This window comes from Podarcis vaucheri (assembly GCF_965113315.1).
Source record: "Podarcis vaucheri genome assembly, chromosome: 10".
Classification (NCBI taxonomy): Eukaryota; Metazoa; Chordata; class Lepidosauria; order Squamata; family Lacertidae; genus Podarcis; species Podarcis vaucheri.
Window position 1 is genome coordinate 36,250,395 of NC_138748.1, and position 26,457 is coordinate 36,276,851.

A 26,457-nucleotide genomic window follows, 5' to 3' on the forward strand; every position below is an offset into this window, starting at 1 on the left:
TTCAGCGCAGTTTTTCCTAGACTAATAACTTAAAAGTCAGGGGGGGTGATATTCCAGCTTAGAAGTTTCACTTTGTTTTTATGCTTCAGAAATTTTATTATAATTTTCTGGCCAGTGAAAGGCTCCTTAGAACTTCAGCCACAGGTGCAGTAAAACCTAACAATTCATGTAGCCAATATTTCTATTCTAAATTCATTATCCACATGCATTTTGCAGATGAAAGAGAAAGAGGTGATGATCCTTATTAGTCCAAAGGTTGGTTTCGCAGAATGAACAACCTTAAGGGGAGATCTGTTATGATTAAATGAATATTCAATTCCGCAGGAACCTAGAGAAGATTGAAAACCTCAAAGCTCTACCCATTAATTTCTCATGCAGGCCAGACTCATCTCCCAGTGGTAGCACATAAACTTTTCTTGCACATGGTCCCAGTTTCAATCTTTGACATGTCCAGCTAAAGAATCTCAGGTAGCAAAGCTTAGAGAAACATTCTGCCTGAGTTCTTGATTGACAGGAGAGCTGTGAGCTGGCTTGATGGCCAAAGGCTACTTCATATGGTTTGTATAGTAGCAGCTTCTAGGCTTTCTTACTAGGATTTCCAGAGTAGTGGGGTAGGAGAGCTGGAAAAAAACGTTTTCCGATCTGGCAAGCAATTTGCCCCTTTGGTTTCAGATAGTACATGGGTAGACAAGTCTAAAATGCCCAGTACAGAAATTTTCATGGCCCTCTGGCGGTTATCGTAGCTCATTTACCAGAAGTAATGTATTTGCTTGGACAGGAGGAGTCCCCCAAACCCTGTGCGGCCCCCATGTGAATAACGACTCAAGACAACATGCTATGGGATTAAAATTGGCCACAACTTTATTATGTTTCAGATGTGGGTAAACCTTGGCTCAGGCACTGGCCGTTTATCCCTCCCCGTCTACCGCCATGGATCTGGGGGAACATCAGGGTTATCCAGTGGGGGGGGAATGGGCTGGCTCTGGAGAACATATGTTCAAGCAGAGAGAGCCCGCCCTCGTTACGCCACTGTTGCAGGGGAGAGCAAAGACAACCTCTAGGCATACGGCCAAAGCCTCCCCTCAAAACAACCCTTTTAACGGGGAACCCTGGTATCGCCACCACAAAGAGGAATCCCATTTAGGGAAGATAGACTAAAGGATTCTACCCAAGGCCTGATGTGACGTTTTGCTACAGGAAAGGCAAACTTGCCCATGCAAGAGACACCACAGTCTCTGCTGTGCCTCATTTCCAAACGAAAACATGAAATCTGGGTGAGAGCCTGGAACCTTGCACAGGTCAGAGATTGAGGGGCAAGTTATTATAACTTTGCATGTGTTGAACATTCAAAACACGAGTCATGCAGCTTTGCATGTCAACCTGAAACTTGAACTGGAAAGATAACTACTGCCTTGATATCTTCAGAGATGCCCAAGTATGGTGATTTTTATGTTGAGCTGGAATATTTCATATATATTCATGTGTGTGTACACACACAGAGAGAGAGTTTTCTCCACAGTCCTTTTTCTCTTGGGATGTCATGTCCATGGAATAGGTATTCTAAACATGCAAATCCCCCATGTGCAAAATAAAAACAGGATTGCTGCATTGCCTTCTTCTAGCAGGAATAATTTTGTCACTAGAACACCAAAGGAATCTGCCCATAACTTTCCACATGCACACATGTGTTGACCTCATGGAAACGGTCACAGTGATAGTCTCTCTGTTCTTCCAGCCTAGATAGTGACATCAAATAACTTCTCACAGGATTCTGCATGTCAGTATCTCCAGATCTATCCTAATGTTTTCAAGTGTAACATCTAAAACAAAGCACTCTTGTGACTAGCTGTGTATCTAACAGCACAATCCTGTGCATGCCTGCTGAGAAGTCTTATTATGCTCAATGGAACCTTACAGAATCAGTGGAGAGTATATCCCATTGAACTCAATGAGGCTTATTTCAGAGTAAACACGCACAGAATTGCACCACACCTCTCCTAAAAGTTTATTTCTCATACTTCCCTGTTTAAAGTCTGAGCATGCATTATAGAAGATGCATAAAATAAATCATAAATCCTTTCACATGCCCATGCTGTACAGCGAAAGTTTTTATCGGACACAGCAGTTAGTTACATGCCATAATTATTATTAAAATATAATTGTATTATTAATAATATTATTGGTACTGCTATAAGGCACATTTGGAAGGATTGTCCCTTGAGAGTTCTTGTGCATCACCAGAGATTAGCAAAGCCATCATCAAGAAAACATGTACTAGTGGCTCACACTGGGGACATTCGTGACCTGCATATTGAACTGGCAAGACAAAACAATTAACCTGATGTTTTCTTTCATCATGTTGCCCTGCAATGAACAAACATTATTCCAAAATTAATATGCATTTATGTCTTTGAAATTTCAACAAAGTACACTATAATGAGGGAGACTGCTGTAGTATTAGTTATATATCATTAGTCGTTTAAAATCTAATTACAGGAAAAGCTGCATGTCTGCAGGTTATTCATCTGCTACCTACACAGGGTAATGTTCCATCACTGTGATAGTGTACTTTGTCTGCGGAGGGCTTGATTTTAATGATATACTGGGCAGAGACAATGGCTGTAAGAGAACATTCAAGGAAGAACTTTCCAGGTGCATTCCCTATCCAGTGTACAAAGGAACATAGGAAGTGGTGTTATACCTTCAGACTAATGCTCCACCTAGTCCAATATTGTCTATACTCTCTGGAAGCATGTCTCCAGGAGTTCAGTTAGGATATCTTTCCCGGCCTTACCTGGGCATGCAAGTGGTTGAACCTGAAACCTTTAGCATGCAGAACAGATGATCCACAGTTAGAGCTCTTCCTCAGATGTACTACACACATGCCTGAGGGCTGAACTACTCTTCAGACTCCACACATATAATTTGTGTTTTTGTTTGGGTGGGTGGATAAAAAGTAGAGTGACGGCTACATTTTGTTGCAAGTCTCCATTCATTAATTCCTAACACTCTGCAGTGAACAACATACGGAGAAAAGACAAATGTTAAAGAAGCCTCAGATAGGATGTTGAGAGGACATATTGCCCACAATAAGGAGCCTTGAGATCATGTCATCAAAACAGGGGACTCAACTATGCTGAAATTTTACTAACAAGACTAGCTGTGCAGCTAAAGAGATGGGGTCACTCTTTCTTTGTTATTCGCATTGTGCTGTCATCACCCAATTGTACTTTCTTAGAGGAGATGGATTGGACTAGGAGAGAAAGTCAAGCCATCCATCACCCACGTATGTGAAATAAAAAGGTACACAGTAATTGCTTGCACCAGATCTGTTGTAAAAGATGTTTCTGAAGGTTTGACCTTTATCAGATGCTTGCCTGCTTCAGACACATTTCCTTTGGCTCTTCTCTTAATTTATGTGTGAAATGGAGCAAAGACAGAGCCACTGGATTATGAACAGGTCATCTCCTCCCTTCAGCGTTAGCAGGTGTATTTTTTCAGGGTCAAAACAATCAGCGGTGGCAAATGGATAAGCGTGCCACAGCTGAGGCGCTAGCCTGACTCACTAAAAAACCAGCCTGCCTCTCAGCACGGACAAACGTCTCCAGCAATCATATGGTTCTTTCCAGAATGCTCAAGTTGTGAAGCAAGAAAAATTACTTCAGAAAAGACAAAGTAGGGAGAGTATGAAAAACGCATCCACGTATGTGTCAGTTTTTCGCTTACATGTGATTCTGCACTGTGTTCTATCTGCATGGGGTAGGAACAGAGGAGAAATTTGATTCAGTTCACATTTGAAGACAAACCTACCTAATTTTCACTTTCTGAAACAATACAAGAAACCAAAACACAACCATCACTTGAATTCACACTTCTTTGAATTTTGCAATGCAGGTTTCCAGCTAGGCAATATGTAAAAAAAACACACATCTTGAGGTAAGGTGGACAAGTGTAGGAGCAATTCACACTCCAATGCTGGCAATTGCTCATGAGAACTTGGGAAAAATTAAATAAACCATAAACTAGTGTGGGAGGGGTACAAGGTTCAGAAAGGCTTAGAAGATGAATGAGGGCTTCCATAAATGTGGTTTTGAGGGCTACTAGGCTTGGAAGGGGGGGAATAGGAGTTGTCTGAAATCACCTATGCAACGCTATTAGGCTCAGTGGGCTCTCAAGACCACAAGCCATCATGAGATATGTGGAAGGAACTGGGTAAAGCCTCTTCATCACTCCTGAAATCAGAGCCAGGCTGGGGTACCCTGAACCTTGTGAGAGTGGAGCAGCCAAAAAAGTAGCACCTATCATTTCAACATCAGGGTTATACCCCACTTGTGTTGGGAATGCAGAATTAAATTAAAGTTATCCCATGGCATAAAATTTAAACTAGGGTTGGCTTAGTGTGGCAACTTTAGAGGATGCTGGACTGCAGCTCACATTGTCCTTGACCAGGCTTCCTCAACCTCGGCCCTCCAGATGTTTTGAGACTACAATTCCCAGCATCCCTGACCACTGGTCCTGCTAGCTAGGGATCATGGGAGTTGTAGGCCAAAAACATCTAGAAGGCCGAGGTTGAGGAAGCCTGTCCTTGACCTATGGCCATGTTGGCAGGGCCTGATGGGAGCTGGAGCCCCACAGTATTTGGAGGGCCACAAGTTAGCCACCCCTAAGGTAAACCAATTAACAAAGTTGTGATGCTTATTTAATCCATGGCTGGTGTCTTGCCCCTTTTATTTCTGGGACCATGGGACTTTGATTCGTAAATATGCCATTACAGAAATCACATTTGGCATTTTTTGGAAAAGGAATAATGATGAGTATTTTGGGACACAAATCTCTTCTGTCAATGATTTATTGAGTTTAGTGTGAATAACAAAAGGCATCTCCACTATTCTGTATAATCTCCACATTTGTAGAACCGTCTACCATGAAATACAAACCATATCCCAAATTTTCATGAAATAGAGTATTTTATCACTTGTGGCTTATGGACACAATATTAAAGCACATCATCTAATGAAGGTACATTAAGTCAGTGTTCGAGTAAAGTAAGGTACAATTTAGGCAGGCAGTGAGTTCCATCTATTCTCATTCATGGAAATATATATAAATCTACAGAACAGCGGCAGTTATAGTAATAACCAAAGTTCTTTTCAGTACCATCCTAAGATAGCAATGGCATTATCATGCAGTAATGTAAGATAATACTTTATCTTTATCATTGTCTGCTATGCAGACAGACAATCTGAAGGCAGCATCTAATGTCATTTTGTACTGACTCTGAGAAAGAAAAAGAGCCAGATTCTCCATGCTTCATTATTAAGCAACAGAATTTTCTTCTAATAATATTTCATTCAATGCTTGGGGCAGAAGATAGTGGAGTATACATATGCTGAATATCTTATTTTTTTAAAAAAATAAATAAATTCCTCAATTATTTGTACTGAGATTTTCATGAAATGCATGACACAATCAAGACGGTGATGAGTGCTTATTTTTGGTAAGAGAGAATTACCTGTATATAAGAGTTCAAGGAAGTAAATAGGTTATCCAAAATATATGTTCCAAAACAGGCTTACTACAAAATAGTACAGAGAACCTGAAAGTATGAAATATAAATGGGACTGCATATTCACTGATAACTAAGTTGGAATACAGAGGAAGTGTACATAAATTTCATTGCTCTGTGCCATGGATGGCCAACCTATGGCTCACAGATGGCACCTGTTTTCTGTGCATCTCTTTGAGATCCAGGCTGGCCGACCATGATGAGTGACCTGGGGTTTTCCAGATGTTGTGCTTTGACTTTTGTCAACGCCAGATGGTATGGCCAATGGTCAGGGATGATAAGAACTATAGTGTAACAACATCTGGGTGGCCTCAGGCTCCCCATTCCTGTTCTGCACAGTATTCCCCAGCTGATTTAATTTACTTTAAAAAAATATAAATTACTTTTAAAAACTGCTTAGTTACAGAATACACTTTAGCTGTTCATCATCAGCAGATCCAAGGGAAGCAAACCATTTAAAAGTATAAAGCAAATAAAAATCCAATAAAAGCATGGGGACACAGAACCATTAAGAAATGAAAGTCATAAAGCAACAATTAAAAACATCCATACAAGATGCTGAAATGCTGGACAACCACATGAGCTTCTCTGAGGAGGATAGTCTAAATATGGGGGGGGGGACCTGGTCACCACCTGCCTAAACATAAATAAGAGGTGAGGAACCTTCCAGATGTTCTTGGACTCCAACTCCAAGCAGTCCCAGCCAGCATGGTCAATGGTCAAGACTGGTAAGATTTAGAGTCCAGCAACCTCTTGAGGACCACAGGTTTCACTCCCCGGTCTTAGATGGTAGTTGGGCTAGATAAACAAATCAGATGGAGATCCGAAAATTTCAGAAGATTTGTATGGTCAAATATTTATGATTGCTTGATAGTAGATCCTTCCATAGGGGGTATTATGCCCAACAGCATATCTTCTACTTGGGTTGCTCAACTGCATTAGCTTTTAACCCTCTCGTTGTTGTAGATTTGTGGAGAAGTCTGAAACAGTTGGCACTATTTCAGATGGCAACAATTATTGAAGTGCTAAGTTTGAATAATGCTGTTGAAGAAAAATGAAGAGGTGTGATTCTAATGTGCTTTTCAGCACACTCGACTCCTCTATATCCAACAGTTTGAGAACTGAGGATGAAGGCAGACCAACACTGTTGGATATACAAGAGTCAAGTGTGTTGAAATGATTTTTTAAAAGATACAGAAACCCTCAAATCAGGCCATAAATAGGCCCTGTCTCCAAATTCATTCTTCTCTCCCCTCCTAGACAGATGCTGGGAGAGAATGTAGAACAGAGTTCTGTAGAACAGTATGATTACTACACCCTCTCTCAGGGGAAATATAAAAGGACCATAGTGCCTTTGAAACAGCTGAATCCTCTGTCCTCTGTGAGAAGCACGCTTGCTATCATTATTGCTAGAAGTCAAGCTGATCTTCCAGAAAGATTCACAAAGCAGGTGTATGCCTCCTCCTTCTTCCCTGTCCTCCAGTTGTGATCTCACCGGCAGATGGTTCATATAGAGATAGTGGAAGACAAAGAGTGTCTTTTTTTGTCTCCCTTATTTACTCCAATACATCAGCTACTACATTCTCACACTTCCTTGACCACCTTTCTATTGTGAATGACAGACAATGTGTTGAACAGAAATACATGGTAAGAAAAAGAAATACACACCAGGAACAATTCTGTAGAAATGAAACACTTTTAAAGCCCACTGATTTCAATCAGAGAATTAGGCTTAAATATCTTCTGCTGGGATTTGAAATGTGTTTCATTTCCACTGGATGGCACCTCATTGTGTTTCCCCCCTACTATTCTTAAAAACAAAATGTGGTTTTCACATGGATGTTTTGAAGACACTTCCCTTAAGAAGGGATACCAGTTAGTTTAAAATTCCATCCGAGACATTGGGAAGGGGAGTATCCAGAAAGCTGCTTGAGGCACACCCAAAGTCTTGGGCATTCCCAACGCAATTGGATTTTTTACTACCACCATCCTTTTAAAAAGGAAATGATTTACCAATGTGATGCGAAGGCAGAGTCCTACTTGGGAACTCATTATGCACTTGGGACAATTTGTGCAGTTTTAAGGATCCTGGCTCACATTTCTTTGATCTGTAAGGGTTGAAAATACTTCCTGCGCTTTTTGTGTGTGTGCTTCCAGAATTTATTAAGCACTTCACTGTTCCGTGTCTTAATATAATATGTAGGTATTCATATTTTACTTATAGCTTCTGCAAAATCAACAGGTTCGCCATTCACAAATTCAATCTGTTCTTCGTAAAATAAAATTTTAAAAGCAGACATCAGACTATTAAATGATAGCACAATTATTGCTGCCCGGAAGAACAAATTCTTTTACTAACAGACCCAGATCTAGTATTTCCATGCTGCCCCATTTATCTTGAAAGTTGTTAAAATGCACTTAAGATTCAATTAAGTTTCTCTGTTCAGTTATATTATCAAGCACAGTTTTCAAAGCTTGAATCAATCCTTTTCCATTCAGGCTTCTGATTGGGCATTAATATTAATTGATCTGCCACTGGTTCCCAGAACTTCAAGCATAAATGATGAATTTTTTATCGTATCCCAAGTCATTAATCTATCTTTCTTTTGCAGTAACCAACATCATATGTAATCAAGAGACTGAAACCAGCATCTGAAATATTAATGTGCTGACCCCTATCACTGAAGTGATGGGATTAACTCTTCATTTTGCTGATTATAGCAGAATGTTTTTCTCTAAGTGCTAAGTAAGGTAAGCTGTGGAACATAAACTTGCACCCTATCCTAAACAGCTTATTTAGAAGTCAGCCCCAATGTCTTAAAAGGACCTTGTTGCAATCAAATGAGAACATCAGGCTGTAGCATGTATAACTTCCTACTGGATTGTTTTTAAATGTGAAATTTGCCACATATTGGCAAATCTACCACAGAGAATCATAGTATTTGGACTAGAGGTGGCAAACCTGTGGACAATATTGGCAAAATAATTATTATGATATAACTGAAAGCACATTGCTACAACAGATTCCCAAATATGGTGCTATTATTCACTTTTTAATAATAATACTTTTCAAGAATTCAAAATTATAGAAAGATAAGCAGAGGGAATATATGTCTGTTCTGGGGAAAGTGGTGGAAAATATTGTCAAAGATAACTTTATCAAGTGTATGGAAGAACAAGCCTTACTAAAACAAAACCAGCAAGAGTAAGCCCCATCTCACTATTCTTTAGATAGTGTCAACAAGTACAGTGGTACCTCGGGTTACATACGCTTCAGGTTACAGACTCCACTAACCCAGAAATAATACCTCAGGTTAAGAACTTTGCTTCAGGATGAGAACAGAAATTGCACTGCTGCGGTGCAGCAGCAGCGGGAGGCTCCATTAGCTAAAGTGGTGCTTCAGGTTAAGAACAGTTTCAGGTTAAGAATGGACCTCCGGAACAAATTAAGTACATAACCAGAGGGACCACTGTATATAGATAGTGGTGATCCAGCCAATGTTTTGCACTTGGACTTTTAAATAGCTCTTTACATTACCAAAGAATCCCTAGTAAGTTAAGCAGCCATGGAATCAGAGAGGTCCTCTTGTGGATTGGGAAGCAGAGAGTAGGAATAAAAAGATAGTTCTTCCAATAGAGGTATGTAGAAAGTGGAGTCACCAAAGGATTGAAACTGGGACTTGTGCTTGTTAAGTTGTTCATAACTAATCTGGAGTTAGGAGTGAGCAGTCAGGTAGCAAAGTTTGATCATACTAAATTGTTCTGGGTGATTAAAACAAAAAGGGATTGTGAAGAGCTCCCAAAGGACCTCTCCAAATAGAGTGAATGGCAAATTCAGGGAAAATGTAATTCAGTGCAAACAAGTGCTAAATGACGTATGCCAGGGGAAGATAACAACTTAATTTCACATATATAATAATGGGTCTGAACTGGCAGTGATGGACCAGGAAATAGATTTTGGGGTGGCAGTGGATTGCTCAGGGAAGATATTGACACAGTGTACAGCAGCAGTGAAAAATGTGAATTCCATGCTAAGGATCCTTAGGAAAGTAACTGAAAATATAAACTGCAAATACCACAATGTCCTTATACAAATCTATGGTGTGACTTCACTTGGGATACTATGTATAGGTCTGGGCACCTCACCTGTAAAAGAATATTGTAAAGTTGGGAAAAGGTTCAGAAAAGTGTAACCAAAAAAATCAAGGGGATAGAAAAACTCCCAGGTTATACCAGAGCTGCTCGAAAGCACCAGATCAGACCCCAAATTGGATCAGGGTGCCATAGAATCTTAGAGTTGGAAGGGACCCAAGGGTCATCTAGCCCAACCCCCTGCAATGCAGGAATCTCAGCTAAAGCATCCATGACAGATGGCCATCAAACATCTGCTTAAAAATCTCCAAGGAAGGAGAGTCCACAACCTCTCGTGGAAGTCCTATTAGACAGCCCTATTAAATATATCTTGCAAAGGAGAGCTTACACCCTCCTGTGGTAGTCTGTTCCACTGTCAATTAAATTCTGCTTTTAGGATGTTGTGGTGAAATCTCCTCCCTTGATTCCCTTCAATTTCAACTCAATCCAGTAAAAATAAAAATAAAATATTCAATATAAATGATCCCGTCAAAGCCTTTTCGCTCTTCTGTACTAGATTCAAATAAATATATAACTTCTAGGTGGCAACCCTACACACATCTGTACTGGAAGCGAGTCACATAGAGCTCAGGCATGTATAGGATTGCATATTACCCATGCCTATAAATACACACACACACACACACACACACACACACAATTAAGACACATAAATCATTGTGTGTTAATGAAACAATTCATATTATTCACTCTTGTCACGGTGACAGACACATTTCGCATGAAAGGTTAAGGTGCTGTCAGCATAAGATTGTTTTTTTTAAAAAATAATTATTTCCCCTTTCATTAAATATCATCTCCAAGCCCTGTGCTTCCATTTTCAGTAGAAGGTCAAAATAATGGCAGGTAAAGCATCCAGGAAAGAATGCACGGCTGCAGTTGCCACAAAATATTTATTATTATTGTGCTATTTCTAAGCTGCAGAAGCATACTATGAAAGATATGAGCATGCATATACTGTATGGGGGAAAATCTGTTATAAAAAAGTAGAATTGAAATTATCATCATTGGTGCATCTGTTAAGATAAATGTTAATTAAACCTATTTATTGTCCTTAAAATGACAGCACCTCTGCTTCCCCCTCCCCTCTCTCTCTCTCTCTCTCTAGGGTTTTTTTCTGTATATATACTGAGTTCCGTCATACTGAGTTCCGTGCATTCTGGGACCTCTTTGTAGTGGACCAGCAGCTGTATAGCAGCACAGTGCCCAGAGCTGTGTGTCGGGAGACTTCTGGCTGCAGGCTGCTTGTGGCTTTGTGTCTGATGTTTTGGGGCAGTGCATCTAAGTTGACGTTGTAAGCCCCCCCCCCCCCAACAAGTGTTGTTCTCCCCTTGAAAAAAGAGTGGGAGTTCCTGCTTCTCTTTCTAGAAAAAAGCATTTGGGGTGTGTGTGTGTGTGTGTGTGTCTGTCTGTGCGTGTGCCTTTTTTCTCAGCCAAAATTGAAGGATTTCCCTTCCCCTCCAACTTGGCTTTCTCCCCCCCCCCATGGGGAGGGCCAGCTTAATGCATTTTGCTGCTTGAGGTAAATGAGAAGGTGTGTTTTCTAAACATGTAATCTATCCATGCAGTTAACCAGCCCAACTGGTAGCTGAATTTTACAGCATTGCTGGTGACGGAATAGCACCACACTTGAAGATAGCAAGGTCTCTTAGGGGTCACAGAGCAGGCCAAATAGAACACAGTCTCCTTGTCACTACTGCCCACTGCTCATCGTCTTTGGCCCGAGGTGTCTACCCCACCCTCCCTAATGGTAGGGCCAGTCCTATTCATGGGGGGCGCGCACACACACACACTCAAATATATATGATAATCTTCATTGTAACTTCTATTACAGTGGTACCTCGGGTTAAGTACTTAATTTGTTCCGGAGGTCTGTTCTTAACCTGAAACTGTTCTTAACCTGAAGCACCACTTTAGCTAATGGGGCCTCCTGCTGCCGCCACACCGCCAGAGCACGATTTCTGTTCTCATCCTGAAGCAAAGTTCTTAACCCAAGGTACTATTTCTGGGTTAACAGAGTCTGTAACCTGAAGTGTATGTAACCCGAGGTACCACTGTATAAAGCATTAGCAACAGATTAAAACCACATGGCAAGTGACAAAAGGAAATATTCTGCCGATTTTTTTGTTCTCTTTTAAATTTTATTCATCCAGTCTTTCATTTATCCAAAATTCCTCCAACCTTAATTTTCTGTCTCTATGTCAGGCTGCATTCACACAGACATTCTGTTTTCCCAACATTTCCCTAACAATTAATTTGTGCATTATATTAGATCTTTCTATTGATTGTTTTAAAAGAAAACTAAACACTTCCAGAAATTTAATGGAATATAGAGCAAGTTTAGCACACATTTCCATGTTTTTGATTCTGGAAATAATCCTTTTGCTTTCCTGGAAACCTGGAAAACCATGGGAGGTTTGCTTAGGCCTGGCCACAGGGTCCAAGTGTCCATATGCCTTTTTCTCTAAGCTCACTGTTGCTGTCAGACTTGTGCCAAAAGATGACCGCTGAGAAGACAGTCAGCCTCAAAGTGAACAAGCACTCTGACCTAGTCATCCTTTGCCTCACTCCTGTTCAAACCTGCAAGGTATGGAGATTCACCTTCCAGGAGCTTCTGCAAGCACCTTGCTTTTAGGGTTGGCCTTCACTCTCCCTGCCCCACCATCTTGCTGGGGATGCTCTGCCAATAGCTCTTCTCTGCTGTTGAGCAGAGGGGATTATTGTAAGGGCAGTGCTGCTGTCCCGATTTCTAACTTTCATGTCACACTGCAGGACCTACTAGTGTGAATGAAATTAAGCACAACATGGTACTGCAGTGTGAAAGGAATGTTAGAAAAGGGGACAGAAGCTATAATCTTATAATCAGTAAAATGAACAGAATAAAACCCCCTATATGAATGCAATCTCCACCTCCCTTTGGAACGCAAACATTTTTAAGTAGATAGACCTCTTGAGAGTTAAAGAATAGTAAAATTACCAATAAAACACATCCATAGCACAACCCTACCCATGTCTATTCAGAAGGAAGAAATCCTACTTATTTGTGAGTGTTCCCCCAGTAAGCAGTGTATTGTTGGAAGTAATTAGTTCCTATTATCTTTTCTTGTGGTATATGGGATAGGGATTGCTGCCTATAGTGTGTGTGTGTGTGTGTCTGTGTGTGTGTGTGTGTGTGTGTGTGTGTATAAAATTCTGAGGTCCTGAAAGGAAGCTAAGAGATGCTGCAGAGGCAGATATTATACCTTATATTGTGAATCCAAGAAAACTTGCCAACCTCAGCCTAATGATTCCAAAGAGCTATAAGAATATCAAAAGCTATGATTATCACCAATTCCTTTAGTTAATGGATAGTCTTCTCTAGTAGATAGTTTTATCAGTATATTTTCAAACAAATAATTATTTACACAATTTATTCCTAACATCTACTGTGAAACCTATTTCACGAATCTCAAAGGCTCTTGATGCTTTCAGAAAGGAGGTCACGACAGAACTCATGATACAATTATTTTACATGAGTAATACACAGTAAATAGTGAGAGGAATCATTAATTTAGGAGTTACATTGCAGAATTTGATTCGTTAAATGATGACATCTTCATGCTAAGCATTTTCTCAGTTTGTTTCCGAAAACCCTGACAGAAAATTCAATAGGCTTTCAGTCTACATATAGATGACAGGTAAGACTCAGAAATCAAACATATTTCTTTTAATATTGATTTATTCTTCATGGGAAACGTTTACACCCTGCCCTTCAAAATAAATTTCCAGGGCAGCTGAAAACACAATGTCAAAATACAACAAAGCAATTAAAGTCCATAAAACAATATTCTAATAGCAGCCAAGTCTATAAAAGAGCCAAGCTCAAATGTTCTGATTGACCGATCTTCAAAAATCATGAAAATGTGGAGAGGAGGGGCTCCTTTGCAAGTTTACCAGAATCTGCCAAGTCTAAAAGATATAACTTCTTCCACCACATAGTGATAACCATTATTGTTTATCATAAATGACTCGTATGTTATGTGGCTGAAGGACACAATGAGAGGTAGATACGTTCTTTGAATCTTCTCTGTGGACCAATATTTTGGAGTTGTTTGCTGTCATTTTTCTATGAGTTTAACTGAGTGTGCCAATGTTTTCAAACTTTGAAAATATTAATCCATCTTTTAAATTCATCCTACCATATAGCAATCCACTTTGCCAACATTTTCTTCCATGCCAGGACATGTAGAGATCCTTGCACCTTATTATTTCTGCTGCAAGGAGTTGGGGCACTAATCTGTCATGGGCAATAGAAAGGGGTTTAACTTCTACCCTTCCTATAACCACCTATACAGAACCACCATTTTAAAAAATAGCAATTATTCCCAAATCATGCTAGGATGATGATGCAAGTTGGCAATCAGTCCCAATGGTATTTTTCTGTGGTATCCCAGCATAGCCAAGTATAAAATATATGCACCATCAATTCCAATGCAACAGCCATTGGGGATCCATTGTATAGTTTGGCCTTTCACAACATCCATCAATACCCAGGCCATGTGCAGGTGTAGATATTTTTAACCCTTTCCTCCCTTACTGTAGTTCCAATGACCATCATCATCTGCTGCAATTTGCATTTCAATTGAAGCTACCACTGTTGTTGCTGTTTGCATTGCAATAGAAGCTACCACTGATGCAAGAGGGACAGGGTAAAAAAACCACACACACACATACACACTCCATAAACAATTACCTTTCACAAGGTGTATTTGGTTGTATTTATAAGTTAATTGTGTATTGACCAGTGCCCTGCCAAAAAATTCTCCAGGGTTTCCATGCTCCATTACTATTTTCCATCAACTAATGAGGAAAATTATTTGCATTTGAAAATCATCATTTGGGGAGAGGTGGGGAAATGGTGAAATCCTGAAGGGTCACATGAAGGATATTGGTTGCACTTGCTTTGTTTGTGAGGGACTGTTTGTGAGAGTCCATTCTCTCTACAAATTATCTCATCTCAGTGGTCCACAATCTGCAGCCTTCCCATGTGGACTTCAATTAGAGTCCAGATAAAAACATCACAATGGAATTCCTCCAGTTGAGCATTCCCCCCCCTTGCTCTGGAAACACAGACAAACAAGGAGGCTACACACCACACAGCCACCTCATTGTGGTTGCTCAAAACCCACCAACCACCAACATTTTAGAAATTCTCCTGTGCCCTAAGAATGAGGCAGAAAAATTCCAAGGAATTAAAAGCACAGAACTGGCAGTGACTCTTATTTGGAGTGTTTTAGTTGTTCTGTATTCTCAGACATTGGTTCTTAGCAGGGATGCCAACTTGAACAAAATAGTGTGGGTACCAGGTGAGCCCTGCCTTGCATAATCAATTACAAGAAGTGGAATGCACACACCGTTAGAATGGTAATGTCCATCAACTGGGGGGGGGGGCTGGCCCCCTGAAATATTGTATTGTGGGGGGCGAAGTGACTTGGTCCCTAGGAGTTGGCTCCTATGGTCCTTAGCATTTCCTGCTCCTCCTAACATTTCACTCTTTTGTTTGCCCTCCGCATCCTGATCCTGCCTGCACTTACCATAGGTAAGGATGCTGTGAAATCCGCCAACATTCTGGTTCCCAAGAGTTCTATGAATGTGAGAAGGAAAGCCATCAATGCTAGAGAAGCACAACACACCTTTGATTGTGTACCTGGTCATGGCCCTTTTGTCATTAAATGCCAGCATAGGATTTTACAATAAGACAACCGTGGCTCTTCATGGATTCCGTGGAAACAGAGCAGGACAGATGCCAAAGCTTTGACTGTGTTATTTTATTCATTTCCACTTTTCAGGGAATTATTTATCTACAGGATGAGAACAGAAGGGAAAAAATCTCATTGATCATCTCCTGTCTGCTAGCATTAGGTGGAACATCTAAAATATTTTGCACATTTCTTCTGTAGTTTATGACACCTGTTCAGAATTGTAAGTATACAGGAAGGGGTGGTGGTTACAAGCACATCTCACTCTGTGGAGAGATACAAGTAGCAACTATAGTAAAAGCCTCATAAAAGATGGACTCAACTTTCTAAGTGGCCTTAGTGAGTCAATATCCTTCAACCTTCTCATGGCACCCTGTTTCACATGGATATCATAAAATATGAAATTCAAGGTCTGCAAAGGGTTTTAAGGTGTGCCTGATATTTTAAGGCATGCAGTTTCTACTTGTAAAAGCTACAGCCTGGTTCTCTGCATATTTACTCAGATAATAATCAGTGAGACTTACTCCTGATAAGTGTAAACAGAACTGCAGTCTCAATTTGAATAACCAACTGGGATATAAATCCCAATAGGATTGGGCAACACATGACTTAAAAGACTAGTACACTGACAGCATGGTCCAAAGCATGTTACCTTGGAAGTTGATCCCCATTGAGTTCAAGGGGGTTTACTCATTAGCAAGTTTACTTAGAGTTGCAGATTTAGAAACAGATGTGTGGGCATCATGGAATGATTATGACTTTATTTGCCCAGGCAGGTACATTATGTGACCCATGAGAGCAGCAAAATAACCAGCTTGTACAACGGTGATGGGGTAAAATCAGGCCAATTCTTTCTTGACAACAGCAGGCAGGCAAGGGTTGGCATGGCAGTGGGTCCCAGGATCAGTTCATCATTCCACAAGCTCCATGTTGATGGAATGGATCTGCTGGGTTTGGATCGCTCCAAACCTGTATGATGGGAGTCGGTCAGTGTTGAACCTTGCTATGATGCAAGCTAAGCAAGTTCTCATTGGGGACCAGGGTGCAGATTCCAACCAGGCAGATACCAAACTCACACTTTGGTGTGTCGTAGTCAATTTTCCCCTCAAGTCCCCCTATACTATGTTTATCCTGCCCAATGCCATTTCCACCCTCATACAAACAACGTTCTTCCTCCTAACAAAGGAAAACCATAATTTCACTGAGGGAAAAGCAGAAAAACACACCCAACCAAGTGCCAATCAGGTTAAGAGAAAAAGATTCCTTTTAGGCCCTGTCAACCAGCAACCCAAAATTCCCCAGTGAATGCTGTAACTTAAGGGTGGGTGGGTGGGCGGGAAACTCTCAAAGCAAAATGGCTCTAAGTTCTAGGGGAAGCAGCCTTATATAGGCTTTCCCCTATAGGACTCCCCAAGTCCTTTCCCCAAAGACTCATGGGACAGCTTTTTCCCATGAGCCCATCACACAGAGGAGATACTGGACAAACCCTTGCCCAGTACTTTGTTGTAATCTATGGGCCACAGAGCCACTGGACAAAGGTGTCCCGTGCTTATTAGGCATGGAACAGGACATATCACTTAATACTCATATGGTTTCTAAACAGTTTTAAACATAGATATCAATTGCAGTACATTGATATGCTACCACTCAGTGGATTTGTAACTGGCTGACTGACCAAACCCAAAGGGTGCTCATCAATGGTTCCTCTTCATCCTGGAGAAGAGTGACTAGTGGGGTGCCACAGGGTTCTGTCTTGGGCCCGGTCTTATTCAACATCTTTCTGTCTTGGGCCTGGTCTTATTCAACATCTTTATCAACGACTTGGATGATGGACTCAAGGGCATCCTGATCAAATTTGCAGATGACACCAAACTGGGAGGGGTGGCTAACACCCCAGAGGACAGGATCACACTTCAAAACGACCTTGACAGATTAGAGAACTGGGCCAAAACAAACAAGATGAATTTTAACAGGGAGAAATGTAAACTATTGCACTTGGGCAAAAAAAAAAAAAATGAGAGGCACAAATACAAGATGGGTGGCACCTGGTTTGAGAGCAGTACATGTGAAAAGGATCTAGGAGTTTTGGTTGACCACAAACTTGACATGAGCCAACAGTGTGACGTGGCAGCTAAAAAAACCAATGCAATTCTGGGCTGCATCAATAGGAGTATAGCATCTAGATCAAGGGAAGTAATAGTGCCACTGTATTCTGCTCTGGTCAGACCTCACCTGGAGTACTGTGTCCAGTTCTGGGCACCACAGTTCAAGAAGGACACTGACAAACTGGAACGTGTCCAGAGGAGGGCAACCAAAATGGTCAAAGGCCTGGAAACAATGCCTTATGAGGAACAGCTAAGGGAGCTGGGCATGTTTAGCCTGGAGAAGAGGAGGTTAAGGGGTGATATGATAGCCATGTTCAAATATATAAAAGGATGTCATATAGAGGAGGGAGAAAGGTTGTTTTCTGCTGCTCCAGAGAAGCGGACACGGAGCGATGGATCCAAACTACAAGAAAGAAGATTCCACCTAAACATTAGGAAGAACTTCCTGACAGTAAGAGCTGTTCGACAGTGGAATTTGCTGCCAAGGAGTGTGGTGGAGTCTCCTTCTTTGGAGGTCTTTAAGCAGAGGCTTGACCACCATATGTCAGGAGTGCTCTGATGGTGTTTCCTGCTTGGCAGGGGGTTGGACTCGATGGCCCTTGTCGTCTATTCCAACTCTATGATTCTATGATAAAATGCAAAATAATAAAAAAATATGCCGCCATTAAAATACACAATACAATAATCACATTATAACATTAAAATATAATTGTCCATGTTTAATATAAGCAATAAAACAATCAAAATAAAACAGCACAGCAATTAAAATGGGAGACTTGGGTCAAAAGATCAAGGGAATGAATGTGTAAACAGGTATGTCTTCAAACGCAGGTGGAATGCCAATACATATGGGGCCTTTGGTATTTCAGCAGGGAGTGTGTTCTTTAACACTGGTGTCACCAGTGAAATATTCCATTTCCATATCATCACAAGCCAAAGCTGATGGAGGGCACTTCACATCACTGAGGCCACCTGAGCCTCAAGTGACAGCAATGGGCCTAGGAGTACCTGGATTGAGGGTGTGGACAAGGTGCTTTGATCAGTCAAGGTGACCACTTGTGTTCTGGACCTTTGTCCACCTTGACTGATAAAAACTAGCAAGGAGGGGACAGCTGGCTAGACCAGGAAGGTGATTAATGCCTCCTTGTGAGAGGGGGTGGTTCCTGCTTGCTTGAAGGCAGCAGTGGTAAACCCATTCCTCAAGAAACCCTCCCTGGATTTGAACATCTAAGTCATTAATGGCCAGTTGTCATGCTCCTCTTCTTGGCCAAGGTTCTTGAATGGGTGGTAGTGGACCAGATTCAGGAGTTCTTGGAGGAAATCGAGTTTCATCTAGATCCTTTTCAGTGGGCCCTGTTTTGTTTATGTATCTTGTTTTTAGATTGTAAGCTTACCTATGGTCTTCAGATGAAGGCTAGTATATGAATTAAATAATAATAGAACAACATCTGTGGAAAAGATGTGGAAAAGGTGGATTTTGAGGAGGAATTTGAAAGAAGTGATATCACACATGTTTTTGGAGTGGGTTGGCAACAAGTTTAATTTCTCCCAGTCTGAAGAACTACACAATGTTTCAAAGTTTTAATATATTAATGACTAGCTGTTTTAATTGTGTGGTGTTTTTTTAACTGTTCACCACTCTCAGAAACCCTTGGGGTTGAAGAATAATAGATTCAAATGATTGTACATTGGAAGTTACCCCAAGGGTCATCTAGTCCAACCCTCTGCTGTGCAGAAATCACAGCTAAATAACCCCTGATGGATGGCCATCTAACCCATTTTAAAACCTCCAATGAATAGTAAAATGTTTGTTCTCTATTTATTCATCTCATAAAATTTATACACCGCTTGATTGTTCAAAAATCTCAAAGTGGCTTACAAAAGATAAAACAATAATATAAAAAAATCTTCAAAACGTACACAAGTTAAAATACTGAAACAGATTAAAATCACCTCAATTTTCTAAGTATTTGGCTTATCTAAACAGGACTGTTTTTTAGCAGGCATCAAAAAGAGCACAGTGAAGGCACCTGCTGGATCTCAATAGTAAAGGAGTTCCAAAATGTAGACACTAAACGCTAAACAATTGAGTTCTTACCAATACAGAATTGTTATTATAAATATGCATGTGTTGAAGAATACAAAAATATACATTTGTAGTTGGCAGAAATTATTAGTTTAGCTTGACAATAAAAGATCCATCTATAGGGACTAAGTTTGGATGTGCAAAGGTTGTCTCCATGAACCCATGCCCATTTAAAGCAAGTGAGGATTACACTATTGCTTGCCATCTCCAAAGGGGTGTGTGTGTGTGTGTGTGTGTGTGTGTGTGTGTGTGAGAGAGAGAGAGAGAGAGAGAGAGAGAGAGAGAGAGATACATGAAGGGAGTAACCACCCACACAGAAAACCTGAGATTTGGGAATATGAAGAATCAATCACTGCACACCTAAATTCCATCTGCATTCCCATTTTCAGAGTTGTGTGAGTCTTCTGTGTTTAAATAGTCATCCATAAGTGCCTTTGATTGTTTTTGCTATATAAAGAATGGGAAAAGTTGTTCAGTCACTGAAGTTTTTGTCCTAATCTAAGACTATCTACAATTTCATTCACTTACTATTTCATTCACACATGGCATTGTTTGGGCATGTATGCACCAAAAGAGCTAGATCAGAAGTGGTAAGTAATCAGAGTTACTGTTAAAGCACTTCTGAGATAGAAAAAGAAAAAATGTAAGCAAGTACAGGATAGGCAAGAAACCCATACTATCTTTTAATAAACTCCTGAGCTGAAAGTCAGTACATCTCCTATATTACTGATACTTTAACACAAATCTGAGACATGAAGGCAGGTGATGAAATTACAAATAGTACAATAAGAATGAGTTTTATGATTGCATGCTATCAGATATTATTGAAATTAGAAACAATAAAGACATATGTTAAGTGGTAAATAGTCAGTGGATTCCAATCATTCCCATCTAAACAACTGTCATCAGCTTTTATATTAACCTCAACCTGTTATTTAGTTCTTCTCATTATGCACATTATTTGACTACTTAAACTGGTTATTGGATTGTTCATACAGTAGCCCTTCAACTCCCTCAGTCAATTAAACCATTATTGTATCTGATTTGTCAGAGTCAGTGTCACCGCTAATCTCCTAAATCCACATCAGTTCCGGAGCTTTACATGTGCTTACTATCTTGCAAAAGAGGGAAGGCGTATAAGCAGGACCCCACAGAGAACAGCCACAGAGCTGAACAGCAGCTCTACTCTGCCCAAGATGGGCACAATTATACATTTTTATACTAGACCAAATAAAAGTAATTATCTGAGAGAGAGAGCAGCACGCGCGCGCACACACACACACACACACACACAGAGTGAGAGATAGTAGATCAATATTTTATTGCTGACATCAAGACGTACAATCTGTGTGTTTCTCATTTCCTTATTCCACAACAAATGAATATAAGTGCATACAACTTAATATTGGAATCAGGATAATCTAAATATTAGCCTGTGCTGCTAATGCAGAAGTATACACCAGCACAAAACTATTCTGGAGCATTTTAAAAGTTTGATCTGATCTCAAATTCTCTGTCTTCCTGCACAAGTGGATAGTAGCAAAACCTTTTTTTTATACCTCTTCCCCCTTCCCCTAAATGCTAAACGTCTATACATAAAAAGGAGAGAAGTACGGTAAATTATTGATCAGGGTTACAGCTTCGTCAATCCAGTGCTAAATCTTCAAACACCCACAGGCTGGCATTGCAATTTTATATTGTAAAGTAGAATTCCAGCCAGTCATCCAGATAAGACACACACAAATACACACACCACACACGTGCTTTTCTCCCCCTTTAAATAACACCCTTCTTTACATAACAAAGGCTGCAGCTTACATATTAAAACAGCACAACCCCCTGGATTCTAAATACGGTTCCCTTCCCCGTACAGGTTTGATCCATCATCTCTTTTTCTGAAGAAAGAGGAAGTAAAACAAAAGACTCTCTTACCACAGGAGTAGAGAGAAAGCAATTCGTTCAGCTACATCCAACAGGCTTTGTGCATGCAGGCAGCATGAGTGATTCTTGGGCCTCACACAAAAGCAAAATAATTGGCTCTCATGAAGAGATGTAAACATCCATCATAATGGCACTAGTACTGAAGCTGAAAGCTACCTCAGCTGTTCTATGTACTCTGACTGGGGGATGATGTCACAAACATCAACTGGGTGTACTCTCATTGGCTTCTGTTACCTGGAATCATATCTTAACCCTAAACTGTCAGATGCACATTTCAGTGTGGATCTCTGTTCCTTGGGAGAGGGATAGGCAGCAATCTCCCATTCTGGGAGAGACAGAGTAGCTGGCAGGTGCACATTGATTAAAAATGGGAAGGAGAATGTGTAAAAAATAATGTATATATATATATCTATATCTATATACCCAAACTAATTTGCCTAAATTATTAAATTAGAGCCCTAGGGAACTGCATTTTCATAATCTGTTTACTAAATGGCAGTAATCATCAAAATATTGTACATAAAGGATATTAAAGGAAAGGTTAATGAATACAGCATCTGGAGGATTCAACCATAATGGGCTTACATTGTCTCCTATTGTGCCCAGGCTTTCTGATAGATATACGCTTGAAAAAAGGGGGAGCGTGTTTATTTTGTGATGTTTTACTTTGTTGAAGCAAGCTTTGGAGTTACATTGATTTTAAAGTTTTAAAAGATACATTGTGTGCCCAAATAATACATATATACTGATCTCTAAATAGGAAGTAGAAATTTGGGCATTCTGTAGTCAAATAGGAATGCAAGATAATGCTTTGATTATGATAATTTATACAGAGGAGCTAAATATGTTATAATACTGGCAATCAGACAAAAATGTGATTTTAAAGCCAATTATAAATGATTTGTATTTCTCTCTAAAAACTCTCAAAAATGCAATTTTCAACTACATTTGACATAATCATTGCAATACTTTCAAAAGTTATTAAGCTACAAAAACACACACACACTTAAATATTTTACTTCTGTTGCCAAGGTCTCCCCCATTACATTTATCTGAATGGAATAAAGCCTGTGTTGAATAAAACATACAACACTCCAATCTATTTTTGAATTCAGAGTTTCTTTTTCAAAAGCTTACAACTATCCTTATTCTCTGGGAAGAAAAACCTTGAGCTGAACACAGCAAAGGTGGAAAATATTATAGGAGTTTGGGAATTAACTTGATAAACTACTCTGCCTTTGCCTTGTGGTCCTTTCACAAAGTTGTAAAGACTTGGGAGATTAAATTCTGGGGACTTAATAAACAGCAGCTCTGTGTGGAGATCCAGACACTGGCCTATTAGTCAAAATGTACTTTAGGCCAAAGTGAAAACCTCTGCTCATTTATTTCTGCCTCAAAACATAGGAGTTCAGATGGAAATGTATAGAGGGGGTGGGGAAGATCCATTGCCATGCAAAGTGACATAAGACTGAATTACAGATCAGAAAGATGAATTTGGACAATGGGAATGCCAACTTTTGGTTTTTTTCATGATTAATGGTAAAGCTAAGGCCCAATAATTGCTAAGGAGATATGAGTCATGAATAGAAGAATTATTTATGAAGTAAAATCTGCTTAGGCATATAACATGTATAAATTATATTCCTCTGAAAATTTAATGCTATAAATAGCCAAGATCAAGCAGAGAGGCACTCTGTGATAGAAATCTGACTGTGTGGTTTAGGTCACTCAGCAACAACTTCTAAATTCCTAACCCTTTATGAAAGGAGGTTTAACATCTCCTGTTTGTAAGACTTCTATACTAGGCAATGTGTTTTCTCCTTTGAGTAGCTACTCTTCCCTAAGGTTGGGTGAGTATTGAGGTCACTCCACAATTAGGAGCAAATCCCCCCCCATCTAATGGATCATGCTTGGATCAGGATAGAGATATATGGATTATATCACATGACTATGAACCTTCCCAAGCATGATTTGCTACTAACAGATGTAAGAAGGCAAAAATTTCCATTCTATCCTGTATTCATCATATGCAGTGTTGTTTCCTTTCCCCTGCAGATCAACTCCCACCAAAAACTACATTATATCCTGGTTCCCACTAAAGGAAGAACTGGAACTGAATGGAAGACTCTTCCCAAATGCTTTTATGCTCAAGTCACTGCAATACATATGCAAAAACACAGTTCAAAAGCTCAGCAGGCAATACATATCTCTACTCAAGGCATGGATAAACAAAGGCACAGCAGGTGATGTGACTACTCAAAGCAATGACACATCTTCTGCAATCCCATTATAAAGTAATGGGCCAGGCACAGCTTAGCACGGCAAATGTTTCTGTTCCTTAGCAAGCATTCTAGTACTCAACATTGTAGGCTGGACCAGAACTTGATCCTTCTGTCCATGCCTCTCTGTTGACCCAGGTAACAGAGAAGACATCTCTGTCTCGTAAGAGGTGGAGGGTGGAGGTGCAGTACCCCCTCTGAAGAGACAGGGCTATACCCAGTGTCCCACACCTCTGTAGGCAGAGTGGGTGGAGAAAGAGGCCCAATGGAAACATCTGAGGCTGACTAGCAGCTGTGGAGAGGGAAGGAGGGGCTGGTGGCTCTTGTCACTGGGAGTGGCAAGGTGTGAGAGCAGATGGAGTGGTGGGCACTCACCCAGAATCCTTAGCATCAGATACCCCTGGATCAGGCAGCGACCTCTCTAGCCCGCTAGAGACATCTTCTGGGTCCTCTGCAATTCTCTCCCACTGGGCAACATCCTAACTCAGTCAGCCCATTATTTGTCTCATGGTCTGATGTGGCAAAATTATGAAAGTTACATGAATTAGGTAGGTTCTGTTGTCAATACACAATTCTCCTCCATTCATTTTAATGCAAAGAAAACACAATAGAGAATAGGGCTGGGGACATAATCAATTGCATAACATTTGTGGATCGAGGGCCCCGACCCCGCTAAGTGAAATAAATACACATGGACACGTGGTATAAGGTTAATGGGCAAGAAAAGGCCACAACTTTATTGATTACAGCGGTGAAAAGGTATTGGCTTAGGCATTGGATGACTATAGGTGGTGGGTTTATTCAACAGTGGGTGGAGCCTGTTGATGCTCATCCAACTATAGGCTCACCCCCTGATGTCACCGAGGGTCGTGCCATGGCCTCCCGCCAAGCAGGCATCGGACGGAATACACGACCGCCAGATTCCTTTAATGGAATAACCCACGGTAGATAGCATAGGCGATGGCCACACCTAGCCCTTGACACAGCACGACACATGAATCCAATGCCTAACCTACCCACCAATACCACAAAAGTTGTGACGATTGCTACGAGGTAGGCGAAAAAAACCAAAAAGCCTAATGCCAAATGGAAAAATTCCTACCAGGCCCCCCAGACAACCGGGGCAACCAACCTAAGGTCCATAGCAAGGCCAAAAACCTAGACCCTGAGCTAAATGGGAGTGGAGGGTGGGTGACTCGCTGCAGGACGACGAGGACTGAGGGGGAGAAGAAGGTAAGGAGGGGCAGGGGCTAAGGCCCCTGCCAGGGCGGATTCTGGGCTCCCGCCCACAACCACTCCCCTCTCTTGCAGGGAGGAGAGTCTTTGCGGAATGAAAGCAACAAGGCAGTAAATACCAATTGTATTTCTGCTAGATTGATTTCCATTCCAAACCATGGGACAAATATACAAACAGTGGCAATTTCCACTTCTGTTTTCTTGGGATTTGCTGATATCCCTACTCCTACTTACATTTCACACACACATATATGAATATTCATATATATCCCTTTAATATATGTTATGATTGTTGTGATGGACCACCATGTCCTGGGTTCAAATGCCCATTTGGCCATAAATCCCACTTGGTGACTCCTGTCTCTCAGCCTGACTTAACTCACAGGGTTGTTTTGAGGATAAAAATGGGGATATATAAATAATAATAAATAAAATGCATAATGATAAATTGTATGGCTATAATGATGGCTGCACCCAAACAGCTGCTCCAAGCAGCTAGAAAATGATTTTAAACAGAAAAAAGTAGAAAGACAGAAAGCCTTTGGGCCACCTCTTAAATGCTTTATATTTATATTCCGTTCCCCTACATTTTGAAAGTGCATAGATTATTTTAAGCATTTGCCCTAAAAAGATCTGCATGGATATTTGACAGAGTGAACTTACTCGTCTACTCCTGTGCAAGAGAAACAAACCAGAATAAGACCATTTGGCCCACTGCTTTCGTTGAGACCAGCATGCCAGGAAAGGAATTTGAAAGCAGTAATTGGGTATGTACACATGATGGCCAATCACCTGTGCTCTCCTGCCTCCCGCCCCCAACAAAACAAGCAAACAAACAAAAAAACCTATTGACCATTTGGTTTTACGTTGCTTTCAGCTGGTTGCCAGAAAAAATTCTTTTTTAAAAAAGCACACCACAATTCCTTAGGTGAATAACCTGAGCTCTGCCCCTAGACACGCCAAAGTTCTTAGGTTCTGTCCCTAGACCTAGGGCCAGTTTCAGCTTTTAGGGGTCTTATCTGGCCTTGGCAGTTCAAATAATCTGTGTGCAGCACCAGGCAGCTTGGTCTAGCCATCATTTGAATTGCACAGTGCCCATAGTATCACATCACTCAGTATTTTTGAAAATAAACATGGCAGCTACTGCTGGGAGCTTTATAATGGGGAGGAAGCACTCAGCTGGTATTAGCAGCGGGTCCTGCCTAGCCATTGGGACCTTGACAACTGCCCAATAATGCCAGATACTTATGTCAGCCCTGTCTGGACCTATTACCCAAACCTGTGCTGTCAGACACAACACAACAAAAACTGTTCACCTGTGTCCATGGCTCCACTGCTGAACTGATTCTGGGCCCTG

The 26,457-nt window shown here is 40.7% G+C and overlaps 1 protein-coding gene across 3 annotated transcripts in view; it reads right to left on the bottom strand.

Annotated features, from left to right (window-relative positions):
* Positions 1-26,457, bottom strand: part of MGAT4C (MGAT4 family member C) — a 335,473-nt gene that overhangs the window by 115,498 nt on the left and 193,518 nt on the right. The window contains exon 1 of one of the 3 annotated variants that reach the window (XM_082241013.1): positions 21,577-21,710. The exons of the other annotated variants lie outside the window; for them this stretch is intronic. The gene's annotated coding sequence lies outside the window, so the exon portion shown is untranslated. Of the gene's footprint in view, positions 1-21,576; positions 21,711-26,457 lie in introns of those variants that run through there. 3 annotated transcript variants of the gene reach the window in all.